This window comes from Coffea arabica, chromosome 11c (genome assembly GCF_036785885.1).
Source record: "Coffea arabica cultivar ET-39 chromosome 11c, Coffea Arabica ET-39 HiFi, whole genome shotgun sequence".
Classification (NCBI taxonomy): domain Eukaryota; kingdom Viridiplantae; phylum Streptophyta; class Magnoliopsida; order Gentianales; family Rubiaceae; genus Coffea; species Coffea arabica.
Window position 1 is genome coordinate 24135157 of NC_092330.1, and position 20445 is coordinate 24155601.

The following is a 20445-nucleotide window of genomic DNA, read 5'->3' on the forward strand; positions in this document are numbered from 1 at the left end:
TTCGAAACAAAAAAGGGAGGGGTGCAACACGAGGACTTCCCAGGGGGTCACCCATCCTAGTACTACTCTCGCCCAAGCACGCTTAACTTCGGAGTTCTGATGGGATCCGGTGCATTAGTGCTGGTATGATCGCACCCGCCATGTTCCTTTCGCTTTATTCTTTTAAACTGCCCCGTCCTGTGAAGCAGTGTGGCTTTTCTGGACCCGAATTCATTTTAAGCGTCAATTCAAGAATTTCCCCTCATCCTTTTATTTATTTACTTTTACATTTTTTTCTTGTTGATTTGCACCATTTTTTTTTCCCTCGTCGCGCAACTCTCAATTATCCTGAAATTGATCCTTCACGCTTGCGCTTATACATTTGCGCCGACAACTTTGACCGACGATCCGGGCTTCGATCCAGCCGTACCGTTCCTGACTTGTCTCGCGCCTTCAGATCCGCCTTCATGCTTCGATGAGAAGCAAAATATAAAGCAATCGTTCCGACGGAGCTAAATTACTACAGCATAAAGAACGAAGGGAAAATTTGGATTTCGAAACAAAAAAGGGAGGGGTGCAACACGAGGATTTCCCAGGGGGTCACCTAGGGGTGTCAACGGGCCGGGTCCGGGCCGGAATTCATTATTCCGGACCCGGACCCGGAGCCGACCCGTTTACCCGACGGGTCTTTTATTCGGTGTTCCGGATCCGGACCCGGCGAGTCTCGGATCCGGGTCGGGTCTACCCGAACAAATTTGCCGAAATTTATAATTTCTAACAAAAAAGAGAAAAAGATATATTTGTAAACAAATTTCTAGCTAATGCAAAGAAAAAACCAAATAAGAAAATAAATCAAATTGATTTTACTCAAATACATCATCCTAATCAAATTATATTGATAATATATATTTTTTATAAATTATTAAATCATTTATATCCGAATCCGGGTCTAATACGGGTCGGAATACTATATTCCGTATCCGACCCGTTTTTTTGTTTGAAAAAACGGATCCGGATCCGGATAACGGAATTAAATCCCTACCCATACCCGCAAAAATTTCAGGGATCCGATCCGGATCCGGGTGTAGACCCGACCCGTTGACCGGCCTAGGGTCACCCATCCTAGTACTACTGTCGCCCAAGCACGCTTAACTTCGAAGTTCTGATGGGATCCGGTGCATTAGTGCTGGTATGATCGCACCCGCCATGTTCCTTTCGCTTTATTCTTTTAAACTGCCACGTCCTGTGAAGCAGTTTGGCTTTTCTGGACCCGAATTCATTCTAAGCGTCAATTCATGAATTTCCTCTCATCCTTTTATTTATTTACTTTTATATTTTTTTCTTGTTGCTTTGCACCTTTTTTTTCCCTCGTCGCACAACTCTCAATTATCCTGAAATTGATCCTTCACGCTTGCGCTTATACATTTGCGCCGACAACTTTGACCGACGATCCGGGCTTCGATCCAGCCGTACCGTTCCTGACTTGTCTCGCGCCTTCAGATCCGCCTTCATGCTTCGATGAGAAGCAAAATATAAAGCAATCGTTCCGACGGAGCTAAATTACTACAGCATAAAGAACGAAGGGAAAATTTGGATTTCGAAACAAAAAAGGGAGGGGTGCAACACGAGGATTTCCCAGGGGGTCACCTAGGGGTGTCAACGGGCCGGGTCCGGGCCGGAATTCATTATTCCGGACCCGGACCCGGAGCCGACCCGTTTACCCGACGGGTCTTTTATTCGGTGTTCCGGATCCGGACCCGGCGAGTCTCGGATCCGGGTCGGGTCTACCCGAACAAATTTGCCAAAATTTATAATTTCTAACAAAAAAGAGAAAAAGATATATTTGTAAACTAATTTCTAGCTAATGCAAAGAAAAAACCAAATAAGAAAATAAATCAAATTGATTTTACTCAAATACATCATCCTAATCAAATTATATTGATAATATATATTTTTTATAAATTATTAAATCATTTATATCCGGATCCGGGTCTAATACGGGTCGGAATACTATATTCCGTATCCGACCCGTTTTTTTGTTTGAAAAAACGGATCCGGATCCGGATAACGGAATTAAATCCCTACCCATACCCGCAAAAATTTCAGGGATCCGATCCGGATCCGGGTGTAGACCCGACCCGTTGACCGGCCTAGGGTCACCCATCCTAGTACTACTGTCGCCCAAGCACGCTTAACTTCGAAGTTCTGATGGGATCCGGTGCATTAGTGCTGGTATGATCGCACCCGCCATGTTCCTTTCGCTTTATTCTTTTAAACCGCCACGTCCTGTGAAGCAGTTTGGCTTTTCTGGACCCGAATTCATTCTAAGCGTCAATTCATGAATTTCCTCTCATCCTTTTATTTATTTACTTTTATATTTTTTTCTTGTTGCTTTGCACCTTTTTTTTCCCTCGTCGCACAACTCTCAATTATCCTGAAATTGATCCTTCACGCTTGCGCTTATGCATTTGCGCCGACAACATTGACCGACGATCCGGGCTTCGATTCAGCCGTACCGTTCCTGACTTGTCTCGCGCCTTCAGATCCGCCTTCATGCTTCGATGAGAAGCAAAATATAAAGCAATCGTTCCGACGGAGCTAAATTACTACAGCATAAAGAACGAAGGGAAAATTTGGATTTCGAAACAAAAAAGGGAGGGGTGCAACACGAGGATTTCCCAGGGGGTCACCTAGGGGTGTCAACGGGCCGGATCCGGGCCGGAATTCTTTATTCCGGACCCGGACCCGGATCCGACCCGTTTACCCGACGGGTCTTTTATTCGGTGTTCCGGATCCGGACCCGGCGAGTCTCGGATCCGGGTCGGGTCTACCCGAACAAATTTGCCAAAATTTATAATTTCTAACAAAAAAGAGAAAAAGATATATTTGTAAACTAATTTCTAGCTAAAGCAAAGAAAAAACCAAATAAGAAAATAAATCAAATTGATTTTACTCAAATACATCATTCTAATCAAATTATATTGATAATATATATTTTTTATAAATTATTAAATCATTTATATCCGGATCCGGGTCTAGTACGGGTCGGAATACTATATTCCGTATCCGACCCGTTTTTTTGTTTGAAAAAACGGATCCGGATCCGGATAACGGAATTAAATCCCTACCCATACCAGCAAAAATTTCAGGGATCCGATCCGGATCCGGGTGTAGACCCGACCCGTTGACCGGCCTAGGGTCACCCATCCTAGTACTACTGTCGCCCAAGCACGCTTAACTTCGAAGTTCTGATGGGATCCGGTGCATTAGTGCTGGTATGATCGCACCCGCCATGTTCCTTTCGCTTTATTCTTTTAAACTGCCACGTCCTGTGAAGCAGTTTGGCTTTTCTGGACCCGAATTCATTCTAAGCGTCAATTCATGAATTTCCTCTCATCCTTTTATTTATTTACTTTTATATTTTTTTCTTGTTGCTTTGCACCTTTTTTTTCCCTCGTCGCACAACTCTCAATTATCCTGAAATTGATCCTTCACGCTTGCGCTTATACATTTGCGCCGACAACTTTGACCGACGATCCGGGCTTCGATCCAGCCGTACCGTTCCTGACTTGTCTCGCGCCTTCAGATCCGCCTTCATGCTTCGATAAGAAGCAAAATATAAAGCAATCGTTCCGACGGAGCTAAATTACTACAGCATAAAGAACGAAGGGAAAATTTGGATTTCGAAACAAAAAAGGGAGGGGTGCAACACGAGGACTTCCCAGGGGGTCACCCATCCTAGTACTACTCTCGCCCAAGCACGCTTAACTTCGGAGTTCTGATGGGATCCGGTGCATTAGTGCTGGTATGATCGCACCCACCATGTTCCTTTCGCTTTATTCTTTTAAACTGCCCCGTCCTGTGAAGCAGTGTGGCTTTTCTGGACCCGAATTCATTTTAAGCGTCAATTCAAGAATTTCCCCTCATCCTTTTATTTATTTACTTTTACATTTTTTTCTTGTTGATTTGCACCATTTTTTTTTCCCTCGTCGCGCAACTCTCAATTATCCTGAAATTGATCCTTCACGCTTGCGCTTATACATTTGCGCCGACAACTTTGACCGACGAACCGGGCTTCGATCCAGCCGTACCGTTCCTGACTTGTCTCGCGCCTTCAGATCCGCCTTCATGCTTCGATGAGAAGCAAAATATAAAGCAATCGTTCCGACGGAGCTAAATTACTACAGCATAAAGAACGAAGGGAAAATTTGGATTTCGAAACAAAAAAGGGAGGGGTGCAACACGAGGATTTCCCAGGGGGTCACCTAGGGGTGTCAACGGGCCGGGTCCGGGCCGGAATTCATTATTCCGGACCCGGACCCGGAGCCGACACGTTTACCCGACGGGTCTTTTATTCGGTGTTCCGGATCCGGACCCGGCGAGTCTCGGATCCGGGTCGGGTCTACCCGAACAAATTTGCCGAAATTTATAATTTCTAACAAAAAAGAGAAAAAGATATATTTGTAAACAAATTTCTAGCTAATGCAAAGAAAAAACCAAATAAGAAAATAAATCAAATTGATTTTACTCAAATACATCATCCTAATCAAATTATATTGATAATATATATTTTTTATAAATTATTAAATCATTTATATCCGGATCCGGGTCTAATACGGGTCGGAATACTATATTCCGTATCCGACCCGTTTTTTTGTTTGAAAAAACGGATCCGGATCCGGATAACGGAATTAAATCCCTACCCATACCCGCAAAAATTTCAGGGATCCGATCCGGATCCGGGTGTAGACCCGACCCGTTGACCGGCCTAGGGTCACCCATCCTAGTACTACTGTCGCCCAAGCACGCTTAACTTCGAAGTTCTGATGGGATCCGGTGCATTAGTGCTGGTATGATCGCACCCGCCATGTTCCTTTCGCTTTATTCTTTTAAACTGCCCCGTCCTGTGAAGCAGTGTGGCTTTTCTGGACCCGAATTCATTTTAAGCGTCAATTCAAGAATTTCCCCTCATCCTTTTATTTATTTACTTTTACATTTTTTTCTTGTTGATTTGCACCATTTTTTTTTCCCTCGTCGCGCAACTCTCAATTATCCTGAAATTGATCCTTCACGCTTGCGCTTATACATTTGCGCCGACAACTTTGACCGACGATCCGGGCTTCGATCCAGCCGTACCGTTCCTGACTTGTCTCGCGCCTTCAGATCCGCCTTCATGCTTCGATGAGAAGCAAAATATAAAGCAATCGTTCCGACGGAGCTAAATTACTACAGCATAAAGAACGAAGGGAAAATTTGGATTTCGAAACAAAAAAGGGAGGGGTGCAACACGAGGATTTCCCAGGGGGTCACCTAGGGGTGTCAACGGGCCGGGTCCGGGCCGGAATTCATTATTCCGGACCCGGACCCGGAGCCGACCCGTTTACCCGACGGGTCTTTTATTCGGTGTTCCGGATCCGGACCCGGCGAGTCTCGGATCCGGGTCGGGTCTACCCGAACAAATTTGCCGAAATTTATAATTTCTAACAAAAAAGAGAAAAAGATATATTTGTAAACAAATTTCTAGCTAATGCAAAGAAAAAACCAAATAAGAAAATAAATCAAATTGATTTTACTCAAATACATCATCCTAATCAAATTATATTGATAATATATATTTTTTATAAATTATTAAATCATTTATATCCGAATCCGGGTCTAATACGGGTCGGAATACTATATTCCGTATCCGACCCGTTTTTTTGTTTGAAAAAACGGATCCGGATCCGGATAACGGAATTAAATCCCTACCCATACCCGCAAAAATTTCAGGGATCCGATCCGGATCCGGGTGTAGACCCGACCCGTTGACCGGCCTAGGGTCACCCATCCTAGTACTACTGTCGCCCAAGCACGCTTAACTTCGAAGTTCTGATGGGATCCGGTGCATTAGTGCTGGTATGATCGCACCCGCCATGTTCCTTTCGCTTTATTCTTTTAAACTGCCCCGTCCTGTGAAGCAGTGTGGCTTTTCTGGACCCGAATTCATTTTAAGCGTCAATTCAAGAATTTCCCCTCATCCTTTTATTTATTTACTTTTACATTTTTTTCTTGTTGATTTGCACCATTTTTTTTTCCCTCGTCGCGCAACTCTCAATTATCCTGAAATTGATCCTTCACGCTTGCGCTTATACATTTGCGCCGACAACTTTGACCGACGAACCGGGCTTCGATCCAGCCGTACCGTTCCTGACTTGTCTCGCGCCTTCAGATCCGCCTTCATGCTTCGATGAGAAGCAAAATATAAAGCAATCGTTCCGACGGAGCTAAATTACTACAGCATAAAGAACGAAGGGAAAATTTGGATTTCGAAACAAAAAAGGGAGGGGTGCAACACGAGGATTTCCCAGGGGGTCACCTAGGGGTGTCAACGGGCCGGGTCCGGGCCGGAATTCATTATTCCGGACCCGGACCCGGAGCCGACCCGTTTACCCGACGGGTCTTTTATTCGGTGTTCCGGATCCGGACCCGGCGAGTCTCGGATCCGGGTCGGGTCTACCCGAACAAATTTGCCGAAATTTATAATTTCTAACAAAAAAGAGAAAAAGATATATTTGTAAACAAATTTCTAGCTAATGCAAAGAAAAAACCAAATAAGAAAATAAATCAAATTGATTTTACTCAAATACATCATCCTAATCAAATTATATTGATAATATATATTTTTTATAAATTATTAAATCATTTATATCCGGATCCGGGTCTAATACGGGTCGGAATACTATATTCCGTATCCGACCCGTTTTTTTGTTTGAAAAAACGGATCCGGATCCGGATAACGGAATTAAATCCCTACCCATACCCGCAAAAATTTCAGGGATCCGATCCGGATCCGGGTGTAGACCCGACCCGTTGACCGGCCTAGGGTCACCCATCCTAGTACTACTGTCGCCCAAGCACGCTTAACTTCGAAGTTCTGATGGGATCCGGTGCATTAGTGCTGGTATGATCGCACCCGCCATGTTCCTTTCGCTTTATTCTTTTAAACCGCCACGTCCTGTGAAGCAGTTTGGCTTTTCTGGACCCGAATTCATTCTAAGCGTCAATTCATGAATTTCCTCTCATCCTTTTATTTATTTACTTTTATATTTTTTTCTTGTTGCTTTGCACCTTTTTTTTCCCTCGTCGCACAACTCTCAATTATCCTGAAATTGATCCTTCACGCTTGCGCTTATGCATTTGCGCCGACAACATTGACCGACGATCCGGGCTTCGATTCAGCCGTACCGTTCCTGACTTGTCTCGCGCCTTCAGATCCGCCTTCATGCTTCGATGAGAAGCAAAATATAAAGCAATCGTTCCGACGGAGCTAAATTACTACAGCATAAAGAACGAAGGGAAAATTTGGATTTCGAAACAAAAAAGGGAGGGGTGCAACACGAGGATTTCCCAGGGGGTCACCTAGGGGTGTCAACGGGCCGGATCCGGGCCGGAATTCTTTATTCCGGACCCGGACCCGGATCCGACCCGTTTACCCGACGGGTCTTTTATTCGGTGTTCCGGATCCGGACCCGGCGAGTCTCGGATCCGGGTCGGGTCTACCCGAACAAATTTGCCAAAATTTATAATTTCTAACAAAAAAGAGAAAAAGATATATTTGTAAACTAATTTCTAGCTAAAGCAAAGAAAAAACCAAATAAGAAAATAAATCAAATTGATTTTACTCAAATACATCATCCTAATCAAATTATATTGATAATATATATTTTTTATAAATTATTAAATCATTTATATCCGGATCCGGGTCTAGTACGGGTCGGAATACTATATTCCGTATCCGACCCGTTTTTTTGTTTGAAAAAACGGATCCGGATCCGGATAACGGAATTAAATCCCTACCCATACCAGCAAAAATTTCAGGGATCCGATCCGGATCCGGGTGTAGACCCGACCCGTTGACCGGCCTAGGGTCACCCATCCTAGTACTACTGTCGCCCAAGCACGCTTAACTTCGAAGTTCTGATGGGATCCGGTGCATTAGTGCTGGTATGATCGCACCCGCCATGTTCCTTTCGCTTTATTCTTTTAAACTGCCACGTCCTGTGAAGCAGTTTGGCTTTTCTGGACCCGAATTCATTCTAAGCGTCAATTCATGAATTTCCTCTCATCCTTTTATTTATTTACTTTTATATTTTTTTCTTGTTGCTTTGCACCTTTTTTTTCCCTCGTCGCACAACTCTCAATTATCCTGAAATTGATCCTTCACGCTTGCGCTTATACATTTGCGCCGACAACTTTGACCGACGATCCGGGCTTCGATCCAGCCGTACCGTTCCTGACTTGTCTCGCGCCTTCAGATCCGCCTTCATGCTTCGATAAGAAGCAAAATATAAAGCAATCGTTCCGACGGAGCTAAATTACTACAGCATAAAGAACGAAGGGGAAATTTGGATTTCGAAACAAAAAAGGGAGGGGTGCAACACGAGGACTTCCCAGGGGGTCACCCATCCTAGTACTACTCTCGCCCAAGCACGCTTAACTTCGGAGTTCTGATGGGATCCGGTGCATTAGTGCTGGTATGATCGCACCCACCATGTTCCTTTCGCTTTATTCTTTTAAACTGCCCCGTCCTGTGAAGCAGTGTGGCTTTTCTGGACCCGAATTCATTTTAAGCGTCAATTCAAGAATTTCCCCTCATCCTTTTATTTATTTACTTTTACATTTTTTTCTTGTTGATTTGCACCATTTTTTTTTCCCTCGTCGCGCAACTCTCAATTATCCTGAAATTGATCCTTCACGCTTGCGCTTATACATTTGCGCCGACAACTTTGACCGACGAACCGGGCTTCGATCCAGCCGTACCGTTCCTGACTTGTCTCGCGCCTTCAGATCCGCCTTCATGCTTCGATGAGAAGCAAAATATAAAGCAATCGTTCCGACGGAGCTAAATTACTACAGCATAAAGAACGAAGGGAAAATTTGGATTTCGAAACAAAAAAGGGAGGGGTGCAACACGAGGATTTCCCAGGGGGTCACCTAGGGGTGTCAACGGGCCGGGTCCGGGCCGGAATTCATTATTCCGGACCCGGACCCGGAGCCGACCCGTTTACCCGACGGGTCTTTTATTCGGTGTTCCGGATCCGGACCCGGCGAGTCTCGGATCCGGGTCGGGTCTACCCGAACAAATTTGCCGAAATTTATAATTTCTAACAAAAAAGAGAAAAAGATATATTTGTAAACAAATTTCTAGCTAATGCAAAGAAAAAACCAAATAAGAAAATAAATCAAATTGATTTTACTCAAATACATCATCCTAATCAAATTATATTGATAATATATATTTTTTATAAATTATTAAATCATTTATATCCGGATCCGGGTCTAATACGGGTCGGAATACTATATTCCGTATCCGACCCGTTTTTTTGTTTGAAAAAACGGATCCGGATCCGGATAACGGAATTAAATCCCTACCCATACCCGCAAAAATTTCAGGGATCCGATCCGGATCCGGGTGTAGACCCGACCCGTTGACCGGCCTAGGGTCACCCATCCTAGTACTACTGTCGCCCAAGCACGCTTAACTTCGAAGTTCTGATGGGATCCGGTGCATTAGTGCTGGTATGATCGCACCCGCCATGTTCCTTTCGCTTTATTCTTTTAAACTGCCCCGTCCTGTGAAGCAGTGTGGCTTTTCTGGACCCGAATTCATTTTAAGCGTCAATTCAAGAATTTCCCCTCATCCTTTTATTTATTTACTTTTACATTTTTTTCTTGTTGATTTGCACCATTTTTTTTTCCCTCGTCGCGCAACTCTCAATTATCCTGAAATTGATCCTTCACGCTTGCGCTTATACATTTGCGCCGACAACTTTGACCGACGAACCGGGCTTCGATCCAGCCGTACCGTTCCTGACTTGTCTCGCGCCTTCAGATCCGCCTTCATGCTTCGATGAGAAGCAAAATATAAAGCAATCGTTCCGACGGAGCTAAATTACTACAGCATAAAGAACGAAGGGAAAATTTGGATTTCGAAACAAAAAAGGGAGGGGTGCAACACGAGGATTTCCCAGGGGGTCACCTAGGGGTGTCAACGGGCCGGGTCCGGGCCGGAATTCATTATTCCGGACCCGGACCCGGAGCCGACCCGTTTACCCGACGGGTCTTTTATTCGGTGTTCCGGATCCGGACCCGGCGAGTCTCGGATCCGGGTCGGGTCTACCCGAACAAATTTGCCGAAATTTATAATTTCTAACAAAAAAGAGAAAAAGATATATTTGTAAACAAATTTCTAGCTAATGCAAAGAAAAAACCAAATAAGAAAATAAATCAAATTGATTTTACTCAAATACATCATCCTAATCAAATTATATTGATAATATATATTTTTTATAAATTATTAAATCATTTATATCCGGATCCGGTTCTAATACGGGTCGGAATACTATATTCCGTATCCGACCCGTTTTTTTGTTTGAAAAAACGGATCCGGATCCGGATAACGGAATTAAATCCCTACCCATACCCGCAAAAATTTCAGGGATCCGATCCGGATCCGGGTGTAGACCCGACCCGTTGACCGGCCTAGGGTCACCCATCCTAGTACTACTGTCGCCCAAGCACGCTTAACTTCGAAGTTCTGATGGGATCCGGTGCATTAGTGCTGGTATGATCGCACCCGCCATGTTCCTTTCGCTTTATTCTTTTAAACCGCCACGTCCTGTGAAGCAGTTTGGCTTTTCTGGACCCGAATTCATTCTAAGCGTCAATTCATGAATTTCCTCTCATCCTTTTATTTATTTACTTTTATATTTTTTTCTTGTTGCTTTGCACCTTTTTTTTCCCTCGTCGCACAACTCTCAATTATCCTGAAATTGATCCTTCACGCTTGCGCTTATGCATTTGCGCCGACAACATTGACCGACGATCCGGGCTTCGATTCAGCCGTACCGTTCCTGACTTGTCTCGCGCCTTCAGATCCGCCTTCATGCTTCGATGAGAAGCAAAATATAAAGCAATCGTTCCGACGGAGCTAAATTACTACAGCATAAAGAACGAAGGGAAAATTTGGATTTCGAAACAAAAAAGGGAGGGGTGCAACACGAGGATTTCCCAGGGGGTCACCTAGGGGTGTCAACGGGCCGGATCCGGGCCGGAATTCTTTATTCCGGACCCGGACCCGGATCCGACCCGTTTACCCGACGGGTCTTTTATTCGGTGTTCCGGATCCGGACCCGGCGAGTCTCGGATCCGGGTCGGGTCTACCCGAACAAATTTGCCAAAATTTATAATTTCTAACAAAAAAGAGAAAAAGATATATTTGTAAACTAATTTCTAGCTAAAGCAAAGAAAAAACCAAATAAGAAAATAAATCAAATTGATTTTACTCAAATACATCATCCTAATCAAATTATATTGATAATATATATTTTTTATAAATTATTAAATCATTTATATCCGGATCCGGGTCTAGTACGGGTCGGAATACTATATTCCGTATCCGACCCGTTTTTTTGTTTGAAAAAACGGATCCGGATCCGGATAACGGAATTAAATCCCTACCCATACCAGCAAAAATTTCAGGGATCCGATCCGGATCCGGGTGTAGACCCGACCCGTTGACCGGCCTAGGGTCACCCATCCTAGTACTACTGTCGCCCAAGCACGCTTAACTTCGAAGTTCTGATGGGATCCGGTGCATTAGTGCTGGTATGATCGCACCCGCCATGTTCCTTTCGCTTTATTCTTTTAAACTGCCACGTCCTGTGAAGCAGTTTGGCTTTTCTGGACCCGAATTCATTCTAAGCGTCAATTCATGAATTTCCTCTCATCCTTTTATTTATTTACTTTTATATTTTTTTCTTGTTGCTTTGCACCTTTTTTTTCCCTCGTCGCACAACTCTCAATTATCCTGAAATTGATCCTTCACGCTTGCGCTTATACATTTGCGCCGACAACTTTGACCGACGATCCGGGCTTCGATCCAGCCGTACCGTTCCTGACTTGTCTCGCGCCTTCAGATCCGCCTTCATGCTTCGATAAGAAGCAAAATATAAAGCAATCGTTCCGACGGAGCTAAATTACTACAGCATAAAGAACGAAGGGGAAATTTGGATTTCGAAACAAAAAAGGGAGGGGTGCAACACGAGGACTTCCCAGGGGGTCACCCATCCTAGTACTACTCTCGCCCAAGCACGCTTAACTTCGGAGTTCTGATGGGATCCGGTGCATTAGTGCTGGTATGATCGCACCCACCATGTTCCTTTCGCTTTATTCTTTTAAACTGCCCCGTCCTGTGAAGCAGTGTGGCTTTTCTGGACCCGAATTCATTTTAAGCGTCAATTCAAGAATTTCCCCTCATCCTTTTATTTATTTACTTTTACATTTTTTTCTTGTTGATTTGCACCATTTTTTTTTCCCTCGTCGCGCAACTCTCAATTATCCTGAAATTGATCCTTCACGCTTGCGCTTATACATTTGCGCCGACAACTTTGACCGACGAACCGGGCTTCGATCCAGCCGTACCGTTCCTGACTTGTCTCGCGCCTTCAGATCCGCCTTCATGCTTCGATGAGAAGCAAAATATAAAGCAATCGTTCCGACGGAGCTAAATTACTACAGCATAAAGAACGAAGGGAAAATTTGGATTTCGAAACAAAAAAGGGAGGGGTGCAACACGAGGATTTCCCAGGGGGTCACCTAGGGGTGTCAACGGGCCGGGTCCGGGCCGGAATTCATTATTCCGGACCCGGACCCGGAGCCGACCCGTTTACCCGACGGGTCTTTTATTCGGTGTTCCGGATCCGGACCCGGCGAGTCTCGGATCCGGGTCGGGTCTACCCGAACAAATTTGCCGAAATTTATAATTTCTAACAAAAAAGAGAAAAAGATATATTTGTAAACAAATTTCTAGCTAATGCAAAGAAAAAACCAAATAAGAAAATAAATCAAATTGATTTTACTCAAATACATCATCCTAATCAAATTATATTGATAATATATATTTTTTATAAATTATTAAATCATTTATATCCGGATCCGGGTCTAATACGGGTCGGAATACTATATTCCGTATCCGACCCGTTTTTTTGTTTGAAAAAACGGATCCGGATCCGGATAACGGAATTAAATCCCTACCCATACCCGCAAAAATTTCAGGGATCCGATCCGGATCCGGGTGTAGACCCGACCCGTTGACCGGCCTAGGGTCACCCATCCTAGTACTACTGTCGCCCAAGCACGCTTAACTTCGAAGTTCTGATGGGATCCGGTGCATTAGTGCTGGTATGATCGCACCCGCCATGTTCCTTTCGCTTTATTCTTTTAAACTGCCCCGTCCTGTGAAGCAGTGTGGCTTTTCTGGACCCGAATTCATTTTAAGCGTCAATTCAAGAATTTCCCCTCATCCTTTTATTTATTTACTTTTACATTTTTTTCTTGTTGATTTGCACCATTTTTTTTTCCCTCGTCGCGCAACTCTCAATTATCCTGAAATTGATCCTTCACGCTTGCGCTTATACATTTGCGCCGACAACTTTGACCGACGAACCGGGCTTCGATCCAGCCGTACCGTTCCTGACTTGTCTCGCGCCTTCAGATCCGCCTTCATGCTTCGATGAGAAGCAAAATATAAAGCAATCGTTCCGACGGAGCTAAATTACTACAGCATAAAGAACGAAGGGAAAATTTGGATTTCGAAACAAAAAAGGGAGGGGTGCAACACGAGGATTTCCCAGGGGGTCACCTAGGGGTGTCAACGGGCCGGGTCCGGGCCGGAATTCATTATTCCGGACCCGGACCCGGAGCCGACCCGTTTACCCGACGGGTCTTTTATTCGGTGTTCCGGATCCGGACCCGGCGAGTCTCGGATCCGGGTCGGGTCTACCCGAACAAATTTGCCGAAATTTATAATTTCTAACAAAAAAGAGAAAAAGATATATTTGTAAACAAATTTCTAGCTAATGCAAAGAAAAAACCAAATAAGAAAATAAATCAAATTGATTTTACTCAAATACATCATCCTAATCAAATTATATTGATAATATATATTTTTTATAAATTATTAAATCATTTATATCCGGATCCGGTTCTAATACGGGTCGGAATACTATATTCCGTATCCGACCCGTTTTTTTGTTTGAAAAAACGGATCCGGATCCGGATAACGGAATTAAATCCCTACCCATACCCGCAAAAATTTCAGGGATCCGATCCGGATCCGGGTGTAGACCCGACCCGTTGACCGGCCTAGGGTCACCCATCCTAGTACTACTGTCGCCCAAGCACGCTTAACTTCGAAGTTCTGATGGGATCCGGTGCATTAGTGCTGGTATGATCGCACCCGCCATGTTCCTTTCGCTTTATTCTTTTAAACCGCCACGTCCTGTGAAGCAGTTTGGCTTTTCTGGACCCGAATTCATTCTAAGCGTCAATTCATGAATTTCCTCTCATCCTTTTATTTATTTACTTTTATATTTTTTTCTTGTTGCTTTGCACCTTTTTTTTCCCTCGTCGCACAACTCTCAATTATCCTGAAATTGATCCTTCACGCTTGCGCTTATGCATTTGCGCCGACAACATTGACCGACGATCCGGGCTTCGATTCAGCCGTACCGTTCCTGACTTGTCTCGCGCCTTCAGATCCGCCTTCATGCTTCGATGAGAAGCAAAATATAAAGCAATCGTTCCGACGGAGCTAAATTACTACAGCATAAAGAACGAAGGGAAAATTTGGATTTCGAAACAAAAAAGGGAGGGGTGCAACACGAGGATTTCCCAGGGGGTCACCTAGGGGTGTCAACGGGCCGGATCCGGGCCGGAATTCTTTATTCCGGACCCGGACCCGGATCCGACCCGTTTACCCGACGGGTCTTTTATTCGGTGTTCCGGATCCGGACCCGGCGAGTCTCGGATCCGGGTCGGGTCTACCCGAACAAATTTGCCAAAATTTATAATTTCTAACAAAAAAGAGAAAAAGATATATTTGTAAACTAATTTCTAGCTAAAGCAAAGAAAAAACCAAATAAGAAAATAAATCAAATTGATTTTACTCAAATACATCATCCTAATCAAATTATATTGATAATATATATTTTTTATAAATTATTAAATCATTTATATCCGGATCCGGGTCTAGTACGGGTCGGAATACTATATTCCGTATCCGACCCGTTTTTTTGTTTGAAAAAACGGATCCGGATCCGGATAACGGAATTAAATCCCTACCCATACCAGCAAAAATTTCAGGGATCCGATCCGGATCCGGGTGTAGACCCGACCCGTTGACCGGCCTAGGGTCACCCATCCTAGTACTACTGTCGCCCAAGCACGCTTAACTTCGAAGTTCTGATGGGATCCGGTGCATTAGTGCTGGTATGATCGCACCCGCCATGTTCCTTTCGCTTTATTCTTTTAAACTGCCACGTCCTGTGAAGCAGTTTGGCTTTTCTGGACCCGAATTCATTCTAAGCGTCAATTCATGAATTTCCTCTCATCCTTTTATTTATTTACTTTTATATTTTTTTCTTGTTGCTTTGCACCTTTTTTTTCCCTCGTCGCACAACTCTCAATTATCCTGAAATTGATCCTTCACGCTTGCGCTTATACATTTGCGCCGACAACTTTGACCGACGATCCGGGCTTCGATCCAGCCGTACCGTTCCTGACTTGTCTCGCGCCTTCAGATCCGCCTTCATGCTTCGATAAGAAGCAAAATATAAAGCAATCGTTCCGACGGAGCTAAATTACTACAGCATAAAGAACGAAGGGGAAATTTGGATTTCGAAACAAAAAAGGGAGGGGTGCAACACGAGGACTTCCCAGGGGGTCACCCATCCTAGTACTACTCTCGCCCAAGCACGCTTAACTTCGGAGTTCTGATGGGATCCGGTGCATTAGTGCTGGTATGATCGCACCCACCATGTTCCTTTCGCTTTATTCTTTTAAACTGCCCCGTCCTGTGAAGCAGTGTGGCTTTTCTGGACCCGAATTCATTTTAAGCGTCAATTCAAGAATTTCCCCTCATCCTTTTATTTATTTACTTTTACATTTTTTTCTTGTTGATTTGCACCATTTTTTTTTCCCTCGTCGCGCAACTCTCAATTATCCTGAAATTGATCCTTCACGCTTGCGCTTATACATTTGCGCCGACAACTTTGACCGACGAACCGGGCTTCGATCCAGCCGTACCGTTCCTGACTTGTCTCGCGCCTTCAGATCCGCCTTCATGCTTCGATGAGAAGCAAAATATAAAGCAATCGTTCCGACGGAGCTAAATTACTACAGCATAAAGAACGAAGGGAAAATTTGGATTTCGAAACAAAAAAGGGAGGGGTGCAACACGAGGATTTCCCAGGGGGTCACCTAGGGGTGTCAACGGGCCGGGTCCGGGCCGGAATTCATTATTCCGGACCCGGACCCGGAGCCGACCCGTTTACCCGACGGGTCTTTTATTCGGTGTTCCGGATCCGGACCCGGCGAGTCTCGGATCCGGGTCGGGTCTACCCGAACAAATTTGCCGAAATTTATAATTTCTAACAAAAAAGAGAAAAAGATATATTTGTAAACAAATTTCTAGCTAATGCAAAGAAAAAACCAAATAAGAAAATAAATCAAATTGATTTTACTCAAATACATCATCCTAATCAAATTATATTGATAATATATATTTTTTATAAATTATTAAATCATTTATATCCGGATCCGGGTCTAGTACGGGTCGGAATACTATATTCCGTATCCGACCCGTTTTTTTGTTTGAAAAAACGGATCCGGATCCGGATAACGGAATTAAATCCCTACCCATACCAGCAAAAATTTCAGGGATCCGATCCGGATCCGGGTGTAGACCCGACCCGTTGACCGGCCTAGGGTCACCCATCCTAGTACTACTGTCGCCCAAGCACGCTTAACTTCGAAGTTCTGATGGGATCCGGTGCATTAGTGCTGGTATGATCGCACCCGCCATGTTCCTTTCGCTTTATTCTTTTAAACTGCCACGTCCTGTGAAGCAGTTTGGCTTTTCTGGACCCGAATTCATTCTAAGCGTCAATTCATGAATTTCCTCTCATCCTTTTATTTATTTACTTTTATATTTTTTTCTTGTTGCTTTGCACCTTTTTTTTCCCTCGTCGCACAACTCTCAATTATCCTGAAATTGATCCTTCACGCTTGCGCTTATACATTTGCGCCGACAACTTTGACCGACGATCCGGGCTTCGATCCAGCCGTACCGTTCCTGACTTGTCTCGCGCCTTCAGATCCGCCTTCATGCTTCGATAAGAAGCAAAATATAAAGCAATCGTTCCGACGGAGCTAAATTACTACAGCATAAAGAACGAAGGGGAAATTTGGATTTCGAAACAAAAAAGGGAGGGGTGCAACACGAGGACTTCCCAGGGGGTCACCCATCCTAGTACTACTCTCGCCCAAGCACGCTTAACTTCGGAGTTCTGATGGGATCCGGTGCATTAGTGCTGGTATGATCGCACCCACCATGTTCCTTTCGCTTTATTCTTTTAAACTGCCCCGTCCTGTGAAGCAGTGTGGCTTTTCTGGACCCGAATTCATTTTAAGCGTCAATTCAAGAATTTCCCCTCATCCTTTTATTTATTTACTTTTACATTTTTTTCTTGTTGATTTGCACCATTTTTTTTTCCCTCGTCGCGCAACTCTCAATTATCCTGAAATTGATCCTTCACGCTTGCGCTTATACATTTGCGCCGACAACTTTGACCGACGAACCGGGCTTCGATCCAGCCGTACCGTTCCTGACTTGTCTCGCGCCTTCAGATCCGCCTTCATGCTTCGATGAGAAGCAAAATATAAAGCAATCGTTCCGACGGAGCTAAATTACTACAGCATAAAGAACGAAGGGAAAATTTGGATTTCGAAACAAAAAAGGGAGGGGTGCAACACGAGGATTTCCCAGGGGGTCACCTAGGGGTGTCAACGGGCCGGGTCCGGGCCGGAATTCATTATTCCGGACCCGGACCCGGAGCCGACCCGTTTACCCGACGGGTCTTTTATTCGGTGTTCCGGATCCGGACCCGGCGAGTCTCGGATCCGGGTCGGGTCTACCCGAACAAATTTGCCGAAATTTATAATTTCTAACAAAAAAGAGAAAAAGATATATTTGTAAACAAATTTCTAGCTAATGCAAAGAAAAAACCAAATAAGAAAATAAATCAAATTGATTTTACTCAAATACATCATCCTAATCAAATTATATTGATAATATATATTTTTTATAAATTATTAAATCATTTATATCCGGATCCGGTTCTAATACGGGTCGGAATACTATATTCCGTATCCGACCCGTTTTTTTGTTTGAAAAAACGGATCCGGATCCGGATAACGGAATTAAATCCCTACCCATACCCGCAAAAATTTCAGGGATCCGATCCGGATCCGGGTGTAGACCCGACCCGTTGACCGGCCTAGGGTCACCCATCCTAGTACTACTGTCGCCCAAGCACGCTTAACTTCGAAGTTCTGATGGGATCCGGTGCATTAGTGCTGGTATGATCGCACCCGCCATGTTCCTTTCGCTTTATTCTTTTAAACCGCCACGTCCTGTGAAGCAGTTTGGCTTTTCTGGACCCGAATTCATTCTAAGCGTCAATTCATGAATTTCCTCTCATCCTTTTATTTATTTACTTTTATATTTTTTTCTTGTTGCTTTGCACCTTTTTTTTCCCTCGTCGCACAACTCTCAATTATCCTGAAATTGATCCTTCACGCTTGCGCTTATGCATTTGCGCCGACAACATTGACCGACGATCCGGGCTTCGATTCAGCCGTACCGTTCCTGACTTGTCTCGCGCCTTCAGATCCGCCTTCATGCTTCGATGAGAAGCAAAATATAAAGCAATCGTTCCGACGGAGCTAAATTACTACAGCATAAAGAACGAAGGGAAAATTTGGATTTCGAAACAAAAAAGGGAGGGGTGCAACACGAGGATTTCCCAGGGGGTCACCTAGGGGTGTCAACGGGCCGGATCCGGGCCGGAATTCTTTATTCCGGACCCGGACCCGGATCCGACCCGTTTACCCGACGGGTCTTTTATTCGGTGTTCCGGATCCGGACCCGGCGAGTCTCGGATCCGGGTCGGGTCTACCCGAACAAATTTGCCAAAATTTATAATTTCTAACAAAAAAGAGAAAAAGATATATTTGTAAACTAATTTCTAGCTAAAGCAAAGAAAAAACCAAATAAGAAAATAAATCAAATTGATTTTACTCAAATACATCATCCTAATCAAATTATATTGATAATATATATTTTTTATAAATTATTAAATCATTTATATCCGGATCCGGGTCTAGTACGGGTCGGAATACTATATTCCGTATCCGACCCGTTTTTTTGTTTGAAAAAACGGATCCGGATCCGGATAACGGAATTAAATCCCTACCCATACCAGCAAAAATTTCAGGGATCCGATCCGGATCCGGGTGTAGACCCGACCCGTTGACCGGCCTAGGGTCACCCATCCTAGTACTACTGTCGCCCAAGCACGCTTAACTTCGAAGTTCTGATGGGATCCGGTGCATTAGTGCTGGTATGATCGCACCCGCCATGTTCCTTTCGCTTTATTCTTTTAAACTGCCACGTCCTGTGAAGCAGTTTGGCTTTTCTGGACCCGAATTCATTCTAAGCGTCAATTCATGAATTTCCTCTCATCCTTTTATTTATTTACTTTTATATTTTTTTCTTGTTGCTTTGCACCTTTTTTTTCCCTCGTCGCACAACTCTCAATTATCCTGAAATTGATCCTTCACGCTTGCGCTTATACATTTGCGCCGACAACTTTGACCGACGATCCGGGCTTCGATCCAGCCGTACCGTTCCTGACTTGTCTCGCGCCTTCAGATCCGCCTTCATGCTTCGATAAGAAGCAAAATATAAAGCAATCGTTCCGACGGAGCTAAATTACTACAGCATAAAGAACGAAGGGGAAATTTGGATTTCGAAACAAAAAAGGGAGGGGTGCAACACGAGGACTTCCCAGGGGGTCACCCATCCTAGTACTACTCTCGCCCAAGCACGCTTAACTTCGGAGTTCTGATGGGATCCGGTGCATTAGTGCTGGTATGATCGCACCCACCATGTTCCTTTCGCTTTATTCTTTTAAACTGCCCCGTCCTGTGAAGCAGTGTGGCTTTTCTGGACCCGAATTCATTTTAAGCGTCAATTCAAGAATTTCCCCTCATCCTTTTATTTATTTACTTTTACATTTTTTTCTTGTTGATTTGCACCATTTTTTTTTCCCTCGTCGCGCAACTCTCAATTATCCTGAAATTGATCCTTCACGCTTGCGCTTATACATTTGCGCCGACAACTTTGACCGACGAACCGGGCTTCGATCCAGCCGTACCGTTCCTGACTTGTCTCGCGCCTTCAGATCCGCCTTCATGCTTCGATGAGAAGCAAAATATAAAGCAATCGTTCCGACGGAGCTAAATTACTACAGCATAAAGAACGAAGGGAAAATTTGGATTTCGAAACAAAAAAGGGAGGGGTGC

The 20445-nt window shown here is 44.2% G+C and overlaps 7 non-coding genes and 16 pseudogenes across 7 annotated transcripts; all 23 read right to left on the reverse strand.

Annotated features, from left to right (window-relative positions):
• Positions 1-18: 18 nt before the first annotated feature.
• On the reverse strand, positions 19-137 carry LOC140017502 (5S ribosomal RNA). The gene has a single exon (XR_011823811.1). It is a non-coding gene; the product is annotated as a 5S ribosomal RNA (ribosomal RNA).
• Positions 138-1064: 927 nt separating this feature from the next.
• LOC140019954 (5S ribosomal RNA) lies at positions 1065-1182 on the reverse strand (annotated as a pseudogene).
• A 925-nt stretch (positions 1183-2107) lies between these two features.
• On the reverse strand, positions 2108-2225 carry LOC140019955 (5S ribosomal RNA; annotated as a pseudogene).
• Positions 2226-3150: 925 nt separating this feature from the next.
• LOC140019956 (5S ribosomal RNA) lies at positions 3151-3268 on the reverse strand (annotated as a pseudogene).
• A 411-nt stretch (positions 3269-3679) lies between these two features.
• LOC140017503 (5S ribosomal RNA) lies at positions 3680-3798 on the reverse strand. The gene has a single exon (XR_011823812.1). It is a non-coding gene; the product is annotated as a 5S ribosomal RNA (ribosomal RNA).
• Positions 3799-4725: 927 nt separating this feature from the next.
• LOC140019957 (5S ribosomal RNA) lies at positions 4726-4843 on the reverse strand (annotated as a pseudogene).
• Positions 4844-5770: 927 nt separating this feature from the next.
• Positions 5771-5888, reverse strand: LOC140019958 (5S ribosomal RNA; annotated as a pseudogene).
• A 927-nt stretch (positions 5889-6815) lies between these two features.
• On the reverse strand, positions 6816-6933 carry LOC140019960 (5S ribosomal RNA; annotated as a pseudogene).
• A 925-nt stretch (positions 6934-7858) lies between these two features.
• LOC140019961 (5S ribosomal RNA) lies at positions 7859-7976 on the reverse strand (annotated as a pseudogene).
• A 411-nt stretch (positions 7977-8387) lies between these two features.
• Positions 8388-8506, reverse strand: LOC140017504 (5S ribosomal RNA). Its single transcript, XR_011823813.1, has one exon. It is a non-coding gene; the product is annotated as a 5S ribosomal RNA (ribosomal RNA).
• Positions 8507-9433: 927 nt separating this feature from the next.
• On the reverse strand, positions 9434-9551 carry LOC140019962 (5S ribosomal RNA; annotated as a pseudogene).
• Positions 9552-10478: 927 nt separating this feature from the next.
• Positions 10479-10596, reverse strand: LOC140019963 (5S ribosomal RNA; annotated as a pseudogene).
• A 925-nt stretch (positions 10597-11521) lies between these two features.
• LOC140019964 (5S ribosomal RNA) lies at positions 11522-11639 on the reverse strand (annotated as a pseudogene).
• Positions 11640-12050: 411 nt separating this feature from the next.
• Positions 12051-12169, reverse strand: LOC140017505 (5S ribosomal RNA). Its single transcript, XR_011823814.1, has one exon. It is a non-coding gene; the product is annotated as a 5S ribosomal RNA (ribosomal RNA).
• Positions 12170-13096: 927 nt separating this feature from the next.
• LOC140019966 (5S ribosomal RNA) lies at positions 13097-13214 on the reverse strand (annotated as a pseudogene).
• A 927-nt stretch (positions 13215-14141) lies between these two features.
• Positions 14142-14259, reverse strand: LOC140019967 (5S ribosomal RNA; annotated as a pseudogene).
• Positions 14260-15184: 925 nt separating this feature from the next.
• Positions 15185-15302, reverse strand: LOC140019968 (5S ribosomal RNA; annotated as a pseudogene).
• Positions 15303-15713: 411 nt separating this feature from the next.
• Positions 15714-15832, reverse strand: LOC140017506 (5S ribosomal RNA). Its single transcript, XR_011823815.1, has one exon. It is a non-coding gene; the product is annotated as a 5S ribosomal RNA (ribosomal RNA).
• A 927-nt stretch (positions 15833-16759) lies between these two features.
• Positions 16760-16877, reverse strand: LOC140019969 (5S ribosomal RNA; annotated as a pseudogene).
• A 411-nt stretch (positions 16878-17288) lies between these two features.
• On the reverse strand, positions 17289-17407 carry LOC140017507 (5S ribosomal RNA). Its single transcript, XR_011823816.1, has one exon. It is a non-coding gene; the product is annotated as a 5S ribosomal RNA (ribosomal RNA).
• A 927-nt stretch (positions 17408-18334) lies between these two features.
• On the reverse strand, positions 18335-18452 carry LOC140019970 (5S ribosomal RNA; annotated as a pseudogene).
• Positions 18453-19377: 925 nt separating this feature from the next.
• LOC140019971 (5S ribosomal RNA) lies at positions 19378-19495 on the reverse strand (annotated as a pseudogene).
• Positions 19496-19906: 411 nt separating this feature from the next.
• Positions 19907-20025, reverse strand: LOC140017509 (5S ribosomal RNA). The gene has a single exon (XR_011823818.1). It is a non-coding gene; the product is annotated as a 5S ribosomal RNA (ribosomal RNA).
• Between the last annotated feature and the right edge of the window lie 420 nt (positions 20026-20445).